The sequence below is a fragment of the Eschrichtius robustus genome, chromosome 17 (genome assembly GCF_028021215.1).
Source record: "Eschrichtius robustus isolate mEscRob2 chromosome 17, mEscRob2.pri, whole genome shotgun sequence".
Lineage (NCBI taxonomy): Eukaryota > Metazoa > Chordata > Mammalia > Artiodactyla > Eschrichtiidae > Eschrichtius > Eschrichtius robustus.
The window spans coordinates 7,478,054-7,489,783 of record NC_090840.1 but is presented as its reverse complement, the minus strand read 5'-3'; the positions used below and the strand labels follow the sequence as shown (position 1 = coordinate 7,489,783).

The following is an 11,730-nucleotide window of genomic DNA, read 5'->3' as shown; positions in this document are numbered from 1 at the left end:
TCTAGGTTCCACATATATGCGTTAATATACTATATTTGTTTTTCTCTTTCTGACTTACTTCACTCTGTATGACAGTCTCTAGTTACATCCACGTCTCAACAGATGACCCAGTTTCGTTCCTTTTTATGGCTGAATAATATTCCATTGTCTATATGTACCACATCTTCTTTATCCATTTGTCTGTAGATGGGCATTTAGGTTGCTTCCATGACCTGGCTGTTGTAAATAGTGCTGCAATGAACATTGGGGTGCATGTGTCTTTTTGAATTATGGTTTTCTCTGGGTATATGCCCAGTAGTGGGATTGCTGGATCATATGGTAATTCTATGTTTAGTTTTTTAAGGAACCTCCATACTGTTCTCCATAGTGGCTGTACCAATTTACATTCCCACCAACAGTGCAAGAGGGTTCCCTTTTCTCCACACCCTCTCCAGCATTTGTTGTTTGTAGATTTTCTGATGAAGCCCATTCTAACTGGTGTGAGGTGATACCTCATTGTAGTTTTGATTTGCATTTCTCTAATAATTAGTGACGGTGAGCAGCTTTTCATGTACTTCTTGGCCATCTCTATGTCCTCTTTGGAGAAATGTTTATTTAGGTCTTCTGCTCATTTTTGGATTGGGTTGTTTGTTTTTTTGATATTGAGCTGCATGAGCTGTTTATATATTATGGAGATTAATCCTTTGTCCGTAAGCCTTTGTCCGTTGATTCATTTGCAAAAATTTTCTCCCTTTCTGAGGGTTGTCTTTCGTCTTGTTTATGGTTTCCTTTGCTGTGCAAAAGCTTTTAAGTTTCATTAGGTCCCATTTGTTTATTTTTGTTTTTATTTCCATTACTCTAGGAGGTGGATCAAAAAAGATCTTGCTGTGATTTATGTCAAAGAGTGTTCTTCCTATGTTTTCCTCTAAGAGTTTTATAGTGTCCGGTCTTACATTTAGGTCTCAAATCCATTTTGAGTTTATTTTTGTGTATGGTGTTTGTTAGGGAATGTTCTAATTTCATTCTTTTACATGTAGCTGTCCAGTTTTCCCAGCACCACTAATTGAAGAGGCTGTCTTTTCTCCATTGTATATCTTTGCCTCCTGTGTCATAGATTAGTTGACCCTAGGTGCGTGGGTTTATCTCTGGGCTTTCTATCTTGTTCCATTGATCTATGTTTCTGTTTTTGTGCCAGTACCATATTGTCTTGATTACTGTAGCTTTGTGGTATAGTCTGAAGTTAGGGCGTCTGATTCCTCCAGCTCCGTTTTTTTCCCTCAAGACTGCTTTGGCTATTCAGGGTCTTTTGTGTCTCCATACAAATTTTAAGATTTTTTGCTCTAGTTTTTCCCTTTCTGTTTTCAAATTTTTCTTTGTCTTTAATTTTTGCCAATTTGATTACTATGTGTCTTGGCATGTTTCTCCTTGGGTTTTTCCTATATGGGACTTGCTGCAACTTCCTGGACTTGGGTGGCTCTTTCCTTTCCCATATTAGGGAAGTTTTCGACTATGATCTCTTCAAATATTTTCTCTGGTCCTTTCTCTCTCTCTTCTCCTTCTGGGAACCCTATAATGCGAATGTTGTTGCATTTAATGTTGTCCCAGAGGTCTCTTAGGCTGTCTTCATTTCTTTTCATTCTTTTTTCTTTATTCTGTTCCACAGCAGTGAATTCCACCATTCTGTCTTCCAGGTCACTTATCCATTCTTCTGCCTCAGTTATTCTGCTATTGAGTCCTTCTAGTGTAGTTTTCATTTCAGTTATTGTATTGTTCATCTCTGTTTGTTTGTTCTTTAATTCTTCTCGGTCTTTGTTAAACATTTCTTGCATCTTCTTGATCTTTGCCTCCATTTTTTTCCCGAGGTCCTGGATCATCTTTACTGTCATTATTCTGAATTCTTTTTCTGGAAGTTTGCCTATCTCCACTTCATTTGGTTGTTTTTCTGGGGTTTTATCTTGTTCCTTCATCTGGTACATAGCCCTCTGCCTTTTCATCTTGTCTATCTTTCTGTGAATGTGGTTTTTGTTCCACAGGCTGCAGGACTGTAGTTCTTCTTGCTCTGCTGTGTGCCCTCTGTTGGATGAGGCTGTCTAAGAGGCTTGTAGTTATTAACTTTTTGAAACATTTGCTTGCTCAACCTCTCTGTTTCTTTATACACACACACACACACACACACACACACACATACACACATTTTGTCTAAACTATTTAAGAGGTAGTTTACAAGCATCATGATACTATACTCCTAAATATTTCAGATGTATCTATCAGCAAGTATAGTCTGCTGTATAACCACAATACAACTACCAAACTCAAGAAACTTAACATAGATACAATACTATTATTTAATATACAGCCTATTCAAGTTGTTCCATTTGTGTTAATAATATAGTTTATCATTATATTTCAATGTTTTATTGAAGCATAATTACATACTGTAAAATGCACAGATTTAAGTGTACAGTTTAATGTTTTGATAAATGTGTACCCTCATGTAACCAACACCCCAATCAAGATATAGAGTATTTCTGTAACTCAAGAAAGTTCTTTATTGCCCCTTTGTAGTCAGCCCTCTTTCCTCTACATCTCTTAGAGGAAACCACTACAGTATTTTTTCCTTATAGATTACATTTGCATAAATTTCACATCCAGTGTGTATTCTTATGTGTTTAGTCTCTTTCTCTCTGGTCTTGGATTCTGGTATCTGTAAATAAAGTTTTATTGGAACACAGCCATGCTCATTCAGTTGTACAGTCTATGATGCTTTCACACGGTAAAAACAGCACTGAGTAGTTGTGACAAAGCTTGCTTGTAGTTGCTACTTGGTGTACTACAAATTACTGCAATCCAATTATAACTTAACAGCATTTTGAATGTCATGCTCATTATTGTGACATAGCATTTAATTATTTATTTTTTTATTAACAGTGCCTACTCAACATGTCAAAAGAAGGAAAGAAAATTTGGGTTTGAATGTTGTACTTTTATGAAAGAGTGGGGGGTGAATTATTTGTTATCAAATTAGATGGCAAAGCATTGTGTTTATTATGCAGTGACACTGTAGTTGTGCTAAACTAATACTATATACATCAATATTATTAGATTAGACACTCTTTATTATAGTCCCATGCACAGAAAAGCAATTTTCAGAAAAACTGGACATTTTAAAATGGAATATCTCATTGAAACAAAGTTTCTTTAAAAAATTTAAAATATTGAAATAAGGCTGAAGTCAAAGTAAATGCTCATTTTGTTAACCAAGCAAGGAAAACCATTTACCAATGTTGAATTAATTTAATTGTGTTTGATTGCAGCAGATGAAGAAATGTGTCCAGAGAAAATAAGCTTAATTAAGGCTATTAGTCTTTTAGTGAGAACAGTTGCTGGAAGAAGTAAGGACATTGAGGACAACAGATGGAGTAAACATACTTTCCATATTCCTCCCACTGAGTACAATACATCTGAAATCCCTGGATATTATATATTGAAAAACATAAGAAGACTCTGAAAAGTGGAGAGAAGAAGGCAGACTGGATAGGGAGCTTAGGACCCAAAGAATGCTGAGTTCCCTGACCTTTTCTTTCTGACTCATCTATCCCACACTGGGACTGGAGAAGCTAGCGCCCTAACAATGCCACTCGGAACAGACAAAAACAAAACAAAACAAAACAAAACCAAGAAAAGCATGCTCTCTCTAGCCAAAAGGCCAGGAAAAGGGCTACCTAGCAAGACAGAAACTTTTAGATAATAACGGTTCTACTCCAGCCAAGCACCACAGAAGCAGCTGTGGCCGTCTTACCTATCATCGAAACTGGAGTGGAGAGTCTAGGTGTGTAACAAGGTACCCCAAACCACCTGCCATTGTTGTGTCAGAGGCTGAGGGGGGAAACAGGATCTTTGTCCATACTGAGTGGCAATGAAGAGCCTGTGGTGTTGGTGAAAATGACATGGGAGCCTGGAATTCAGCAACACCTGGTGACCTGGTGTCAGAGAAAGCCTAGAGGAGGGTCAGGTCTTTAACCATCTCTCAGAGAATATGAGACCAGCCCTCCTCCCAGTGTCAGGGGGGCCCCATCATTAACAAGGACCCGCCCCCTTCAAGTAGTCAACAGAATCCTAATGGAGAATCTGCATCTAATTCCACTTGGCAGTAACAAGGTGGAGTTGTTCCCCAACTGGAGTTATGTCAGGGGGAGCTTGCTAAAATACAAGGCTTATATAAGACCCAGAGTCTCACAGCATATGAAATGTCCAGATTTCAAAAGAAAATCACTTGTTATACTAATAACCTGGAAAATCTAAATTTGAATGAAGAAAGACATCATTAGATGTCAACACAAAAATAACACAGATGTTAGAATTATCTAACAAGGCTTTTAAAGCAGCCTTCATTAAAAAGCTTCCACAGGTAATTGTGAACACCCTCAAAACAAATGAAAAATAGACATCATCAGCAAGAAACAGAAGATATAAAGAAGAATCAGGTGGAAATTCTAGAACTGAAAACTACAATAGCCAAAAAATAAAGTCAATGAATAGTCTAACAGAAGAAAAAGTGTATGTGATGATAGAACAATAGGAGAGAGAGAAAATAGACTGAAAATAAAAGTGAACAGAGCTTCAGGGACCTGTGGGCTATAACAAAAAATCTAACGTTCATGTCATCAGTGTTCCAGAAGGAGAAGAGAAAGAGAATTCAAAGAAATAATGGATTAATTCTCTCCAAATTTGGCAGAAGATATAAACTTACAGATTCAAGAAGCTGAGTGAACCCCAAAAAGGATAAATCTAAAGACACATCATAGTTAAACTTCTGAAAATTAAAGACGAAGAAGAAAATCTTGAAGGCAGTCAGAGAGAAACACAACAAACAATTTGAATGATAGCAGATTTCTTATCAGAAACCATGGAGGCCAGAAAGAAGTAGCATAGCATTTTTCAAGTGCTGAAATAAGTCAACCCAGAATTCTCTGTCCAGAGAAAATATTTTCAGGAATGAAGAAGAAATTAAGACATTCTCAGATTGAAAGGAAAACTAAGAGAATTCATTGCTTGTAGACCTACTGTAAAAGAATGACTAAAAGAAGTCCTCTAAACAGAAAGGAAATGATAAAAGAAGGAATTTTGCAACACCAGGAAGGAAGAAAGAAGAAGAGAATGAACAAAAATGTGAGTAAATATAAGACTTTCCTTCTTCGCTTGCATTTTTATAATTATATTTAATGTTTGAAGCAAAAATTATAACTGTGTAATGTGGTCCTCTGTTTATGTAGAAGAAAAATTAAAGCTAATTATGTTATACATGGGGAAGGGTAAATGGACATAAAGGGAAGTAAGGTTTCTATACTCTACTCAAACACATAAAATGTTGACATTAGTAGACTGTAGGTTATGCTAATATAGTATAATATGCAAAGTAACTACTAATATAGTTATGGAAATAGATACACTTAAAAACATGGATAAATCAAAATGGAATTCTAAAGAAAGTTTAAGGAAGTGACAAAAAGATAGGAAAAAAAAGAAACAAATGAAAAACAGAGAGAGCAAACAGAAAAAAAATAAAATGGCATAATTAAGTCTCAACCTATCACTAAATACAGAAAATGTAAATAGTCTGAATATATTGAATTAAAAGATAGAGGTTGGCATAATAGATTTAAAAAACAAAAAGAAAACATGATCTAACTATTTGCTATCTATAGGAAACTTGCTTCAAATATGATGATATGTGTAGGTTGAAAGTGAAAGGATGAACTGAGATATACTACACAAACACTAATCAAAAGAAAGCAGGAGTGGCTATATTAATATCAGATTAAGTGGACTTCAAGGCAAAGAAAACCACTGGAGACAGAGACTCAATCCACTAGGAAGACACAGGAATCCTAAATTTGTATGCACCAAAAAGCCAAGCTGCAAAACTTGTGAAGCAAAAACTGATAGAACTGAAAGGAGAGAGACAAATCCACAATTATAGCCAAAGACTTCAAAACCCCATCTCAACAACTGACAAAGCAGCTGGATAGAAAATCATCAAGGATAGAACTCAACAAGACCATCAACCAAAAGGATCTAATCAATATTTATAAAGCACTCTACCTACCAACAGCAGAATATACATTATTTTCATGCATCCATGGAACATATGCCAAAATAAATATTTTCCTGGGCCATAAAACAAACCTTGACAAATTTAAAAGAATTGAAATCACATGGAGTGTTCTCTTTAACCACAATGGAATAACACTAGAAATCAAGAACAGGAAGAGATCAGCAGAATCCCCAAACACCTGGCAACTAAAACAGCACACATAAATAATCTGTTGGTCAAGGAAGAAGTCTTGAGACAAATAACAAATACATTGAACTTAGTGAAAATGAAAGCAAAACATCAAAAATTGCGGGGTGCTGCTAAAGCAGTGCTTAGATGAAAATCTGTAGCCCTAAATGCTTACAGACAAAAAAGGAAAAGTCCCAAATCAATAATCTAAGCTCTCACTTCAAGAACTTAGAAGATAAAGAGCAACATAAACCCATAGTCAAGGAGAAAAAAAAAGAGCAAAAATCAATAAAATTGAAAACAGACACACAATAGAAAAGTCAATGAAACATAAGTTTTTATTTGAAAAGATCAATAAAACAGACAAAACTCCAGCAAGATTGACAAATAAAAAGACAGGAGAGAAATTTCTATTATCAGTTTGAAACAATGGATCACACTACAGAGTTTGCATACATCGAAAGAATAAGAGAATACTCTGAGCAACCCTAGACCCATAAATTTGACAATTTTGATGAAATAGATTAATTCCGTGAAAAGTATATAAACTACTCCAACTCATCCAATGAACAGCCCAATAACGACTCATGAAATTAAATTTATACACACACATATATATGTATACACACATATTAATCAAATAGAATAAAAACCCAGAAATAGTTCCATATAAGTATGGCCAGGTTGTAGTGGAAGGAGAGGCTCTCTGGAAGCAGCTGGTGGAGAAAGGAGTGTGGCGGGCAAAGATGATTCAGGCAATCCTGGTTTTCAATAACCACGGGAAGCCGCGGCTTGTCTGCTTCTACCAGCGTTTCCCAGAAGAAATTCAACAGCAGATTATTCGAGAGATCTTCCATCTAGTTCTCAAACGGGATGACAACATCTGTAACTTCTTGGGGGGTGGAAGTTTGATTGGTGGGTCTGACTACAAACTGATTTATCGGCATTATGCTACCCTCTACTTTGTATTTTGTGGGGATTCATCAGAGAGTGAACTTGGGATCTTGGACCTCATCCAGGATCTTGTGGAGACTCTGGACAAGTGTTTCGAAAATGTTTGTGGATTGGATTTGATCTTCCATATGGATAAGGTGCGCTACATTCTTCAGGAGGTGGTGATGGGCAGGATGGTGTTGGAAATAAACATGAATGAAATCGTGGCTCAGACTGAAGGTCAGAACAGGCTGGAGAAATCCGAGGGTGGCCTTTCGGCAGCGCCCGCCCGGGCCGTGTCCACCGTGAAAAACATCGGCCTGCTGGAGATACCTCGGATTATCAACACTGGCGATCTCAACATCAAGGTCCCCAACCCGTCGCAGTTTGTCTGAGGGTAGAAGACGGCTGAACTGAGTCCTTGGAACCAGCAAAGCCGAGCCAGTCCTGCAGCAAAACCCGATGTGTGCCCTAGAGGAGTCCCGCCTCGGGCCCTGGCCCCTGCTGTCCCGAAGTGGGAAGGAGTCCTGTGTCCACTGCCAGCCTGTGCTTGCTTCTCACATGTGTGGCCTTGCCCCTCTCTGCTGCACGCGGCCACTGCCGGTGTGAGGGGTCCTGGCTTCCTCAGTGGGGTGCAGGTGCCCAAGCCACTCGCCCCCTTTACCTGCCACGTGCAGCCGCTCCCAGGGATTGCAGACTGTCGTGAGAGCAGACCCTCACCACGAGGATGTTCTCCGACTAGAGTCTTCAACCTTAGCACCGCGAGGCTCCCTGAGGTCCTGTAGCATTGACTTCCCTGGTGAGGCGCCGTAGCTAGAAAAAGGCTGACCCTCTAGATTTGGAGATGTGGTGAGTGGCAAACAAGGGCAGGATGTTATGAGGTCCAGAGTTGCCTACTGACTCTACTAGAGTTGGCACACCCAGGATCCTTTTGTATAGCCACGCTGTCTCATCACCACCTCCTGCGGCAGACGCTCTCCACTGCCACAGCCCTGGCCCTGCTCTCCCAGGTGTTTATGTGCAGGACACAGCACAAGTCACAGGCCTGTCGTTTGCCTGCCCCCCCCCACGTTTCTGCCAACAGGGAGGGCACACCCCACAGCCAGAGGGGTCCCCCTCAAAGGGGAGGAGCCCCGCGTCTGCAGAAGGCGAAGCTGACAACATGTGGACCATCTCAGAATCATGACTCTTCCAGGTTTAAAATACATTCTCCTCCCGCGGAGCAGACGGGCCCGTTGCTGTGTTATGGACGATGAGACTTTGTCCAGGAAACCCACTGCTGTCTACACCGGCTCCTGGAGCGTGAGAGCCTGAGCTGGGGTCACGTGTGCTAGAGCCGGCACAGGGGGGAGGCTGGGGACGCGGGCAGCGTGCCGGCTGAGACCGGTGGCGGTGCAGCGCCTTCTCCCCCGCGTGCGAGGGGGCCCTGCCTGAGCTCCCTCTGGGCACGCCCTGCTCCCGTCAGATGGCAGTCCCCTAGAGCTGGCTGTGGAAACCCGTAAGTGTTTACATGTGATAAGAGTCTTTCTTCCTGTGGTTAACTTAGAGCTGAAGCTCCTCCTCGGAGTAGTTAGTGCCTTTTACTCCTGCGCTGCCTCGGGGCCAGGTCTCAGGTGTGATGTTGAGCTGCCTTGAGATTAGGGAGCTCGCTGCACCATCATGGTAAAGTCTCCCGGCCTGGGAGCTTCTCGTGCCTGCCGGCCGGTGGCCCAAACTGTCTCGTCAGGCCTCCTGATGCTGTCGCAGAGCCCGTCTGAGACGGTGCCCGGCAGGACCATGGTCAGGACCACGTCTTCCCCTGCTTTGAGCCGTGCTTCTTGTGGTTGGTGCTCTTTCCTCCCTGTAGCCTCTTAACCTCTGTCTTTTGGAACATCTACGATAACCACAGAGGTGGGCAGCGTTGATCAGAAGAGTTTACTTTTTTTTTTTTTTTTTTTTTTTAAACAGACATTTCAGCACATTCACATCCCTCCCTTTCACATTTGCTGAAAGTGATATAGGAACAAAATGATATTTATTTTGTACCTACTGTAAGGTGACAGGAGCGAGATCCTTCCACAATCCTTACGACAGACACTGTCATCTCCATTTTGCAAGCCAAGAGAGTAAGAATCAGAGAGGTCAAGTAACCGGCTTTAGGTCACAAGGGCTAAGAACTGAGACTGTCTGTCTGCCTAAATCCACAGTTCTTTTTTTTTTCACTGCTCAGGATGGCCTCTCCCAATTTTATTTTCTTTCTTATGGATAAGGAAGCCTCAAAAAGGTGAGGTGGCTTCTCAGAAACTGTGATAAAAAACCAGCTTGGTTTTTCTCAGAAACTGTGGTAAAAACCAGCTTGGTAAGCCAGTGACAGCATCAAAGAGTGTAAGAGCTGGAGGTCCCTCCACATGCCTCCGCTGAGCTGGTGAGGAAGCAGAAGCCCAGTGTGTTAAGTGTTATGTCAAGGGTCACAAAGCTAGAACGAAGTCATTTTTCTTTTTTCAAAATTTTTATTGGAGTATAGTTGATTTACAACGTTGTGTTAGTTAAAGGTGTACAGTAAAGTGAATCAGTTACACGTATTAAAAAAAAAGTATGGCCAATGAATTTTTGACAAAATGTAAAAGAATTCAATGGAGAATGAACAGTCTTTTCAAAAAATGGTGTTAAGCAATTAGAAATTTATAACCAGACATTGAATCTTGGCATAATCTCACATCTTATATAAAAATTCAGTAAAAAAGGATCATAGATTTAAATATAAAATATACAATTATAAAAATCTTAGCTGATAACATAGGAGAAAATCTTTGAGAGAGAGCAAGGGTTTGGTGAAGAATCCTTAGATGTGATACTAAAAGCATGATTGATTAAAAAAAATAAAATTGATAAATTAGGCTTCATCACAATTAAAAACTTTTGCTCTATAAAAGACTCCATGAAGAAGATGAAAAGTTATAGATTGGAAGAAAATATATGAACACCACATATCTGAAAAAGGGCTCAAAAGCCAACAGTGAGAAGCACACAATCCATTTAGAACATAGGTGACATCCATTTCACTGGAAAGGATATAAAGACAAGCAAATGAAAAGATGTTCATCACTAGTCATCAGGGAAATGCAAATGAAGACCACAACGAGAAATCATTGTGTATCTATTAGAATGGCTAAAACTAAAAATAGTGATAACACCAAATGCTGGTAAGGATGTGAGGACACTCAATCTCTTGTAAATTGCTGGTGGGTATGTAAAACGATACACAAGCACTCTGGAAAATATTTCGGCATTTTCTTAAAAAAAACTATACACTCACTGTATGTCAGCAAGTTAATTCCTGAGCATTTATCACAGAGAAATAAAAATTTAAATCCACACAAAAACCGACACACAATTCATAGCAGCTTTATTTGTAATAGCCAAAACCTGGAAACAGCCAAAATGTCTCTCAATAGTTGAACAAAGTGAGATAAAGTTGTCCCATGTCCCAAGACCACCAAGGATACCAAAATCCACTAATGCTCAAGTCCCATATATAAAGTGTGTAGTATTTGCATATAAACCATGCACATCCTCCTGTATATTTTTAACTCATCTCTAGATCTTACACTTAATACAGTGTAAATGCTATACAATTTAAATAGCTGTCAGCATGTGGCAAATTTAAGTTTTGCTTCTTGGAAATTTCTGGAATTTTTATTTTGTTTTGTGTGCTTCTGGTCTGCAGTTGGTTGAATCCCTGGGTTCAAAACCTGAAATATATAGAGGCCCAAATGTATAGCTATATGAATATTCAACAATAAAAATGAACAAACTATTGATACACTCAGGAGCTTGGATGTATCTCAGGGGCATTATGTGGTTGGGAAAAAAACTCAGTCTCAGCCAGTCCCATGCTGTATTTACAAAACATTTACAAAATGTTTATTTACAAAATGTGTATTTACAAAACACAAAATTATAAGATGGGAAAGAGATTAGTGGTTGTCAGGAATTAGAGATGGTGGAGGTGTCTCTGATACGGGTTAGCATGTGGGACATCTTTGTGGTGATGTGATAGCTCTGTATCTTCATTGTGTGGTAGTGGTTGTGTGAATTTATCTGTGTAATAAGTTGACAGAAAGTTATGCACACATAGTAAATTCATCTGTCTTTGCTGAAGTTTCTCGGTAATCTCTTGGATGAAGCTCATCCTCTATTGGGTTTCTCAGGTAAGGTTCATGAATAGAGTATTTCTTAAGATCCTGCAAGTTTATAACTACTTTTCTATAGCCTTGACATTTGAAGAATAGTTTGGCTGAATATAAAATCCTTGGTTCCATGTTTGCTTTATTGAGTTTCTGAAAATGTTGCTACATTCTTCTACTGCTTCATATGCAGCTATCAAGAAGTCAGTGGTCAATAGATTGACTTTCCTCGGTAAATCACTATGACTTAGCTGGATATAAAATTCATTGATTCTCACTTTGTTGTGTAGAATTTCTTTAAAATGTTGGTTTACTGTTTTCTTGCTTTGGACATGGTTGCCAAGAAGTCTTGTCAACAGGATTTTCTTT

At 39.3% G+C, this 11,730-nt stretch overlaps 1 pseudogene; it reads left to right on the top strand.

Annotated features, from left to right (window-relative positions):
• Positions 1-6,997: 6,997 nt before the first annotated feature.
• Positions 6,998-7,590, top strand: LOC137751335 (AP-3 complex subunit sigma-2 pseudogene; annotated as a pseudogene).
• The last annotated feature ends 4,140 nt before the right edge of the window (positions 7,591-11,730 follow it).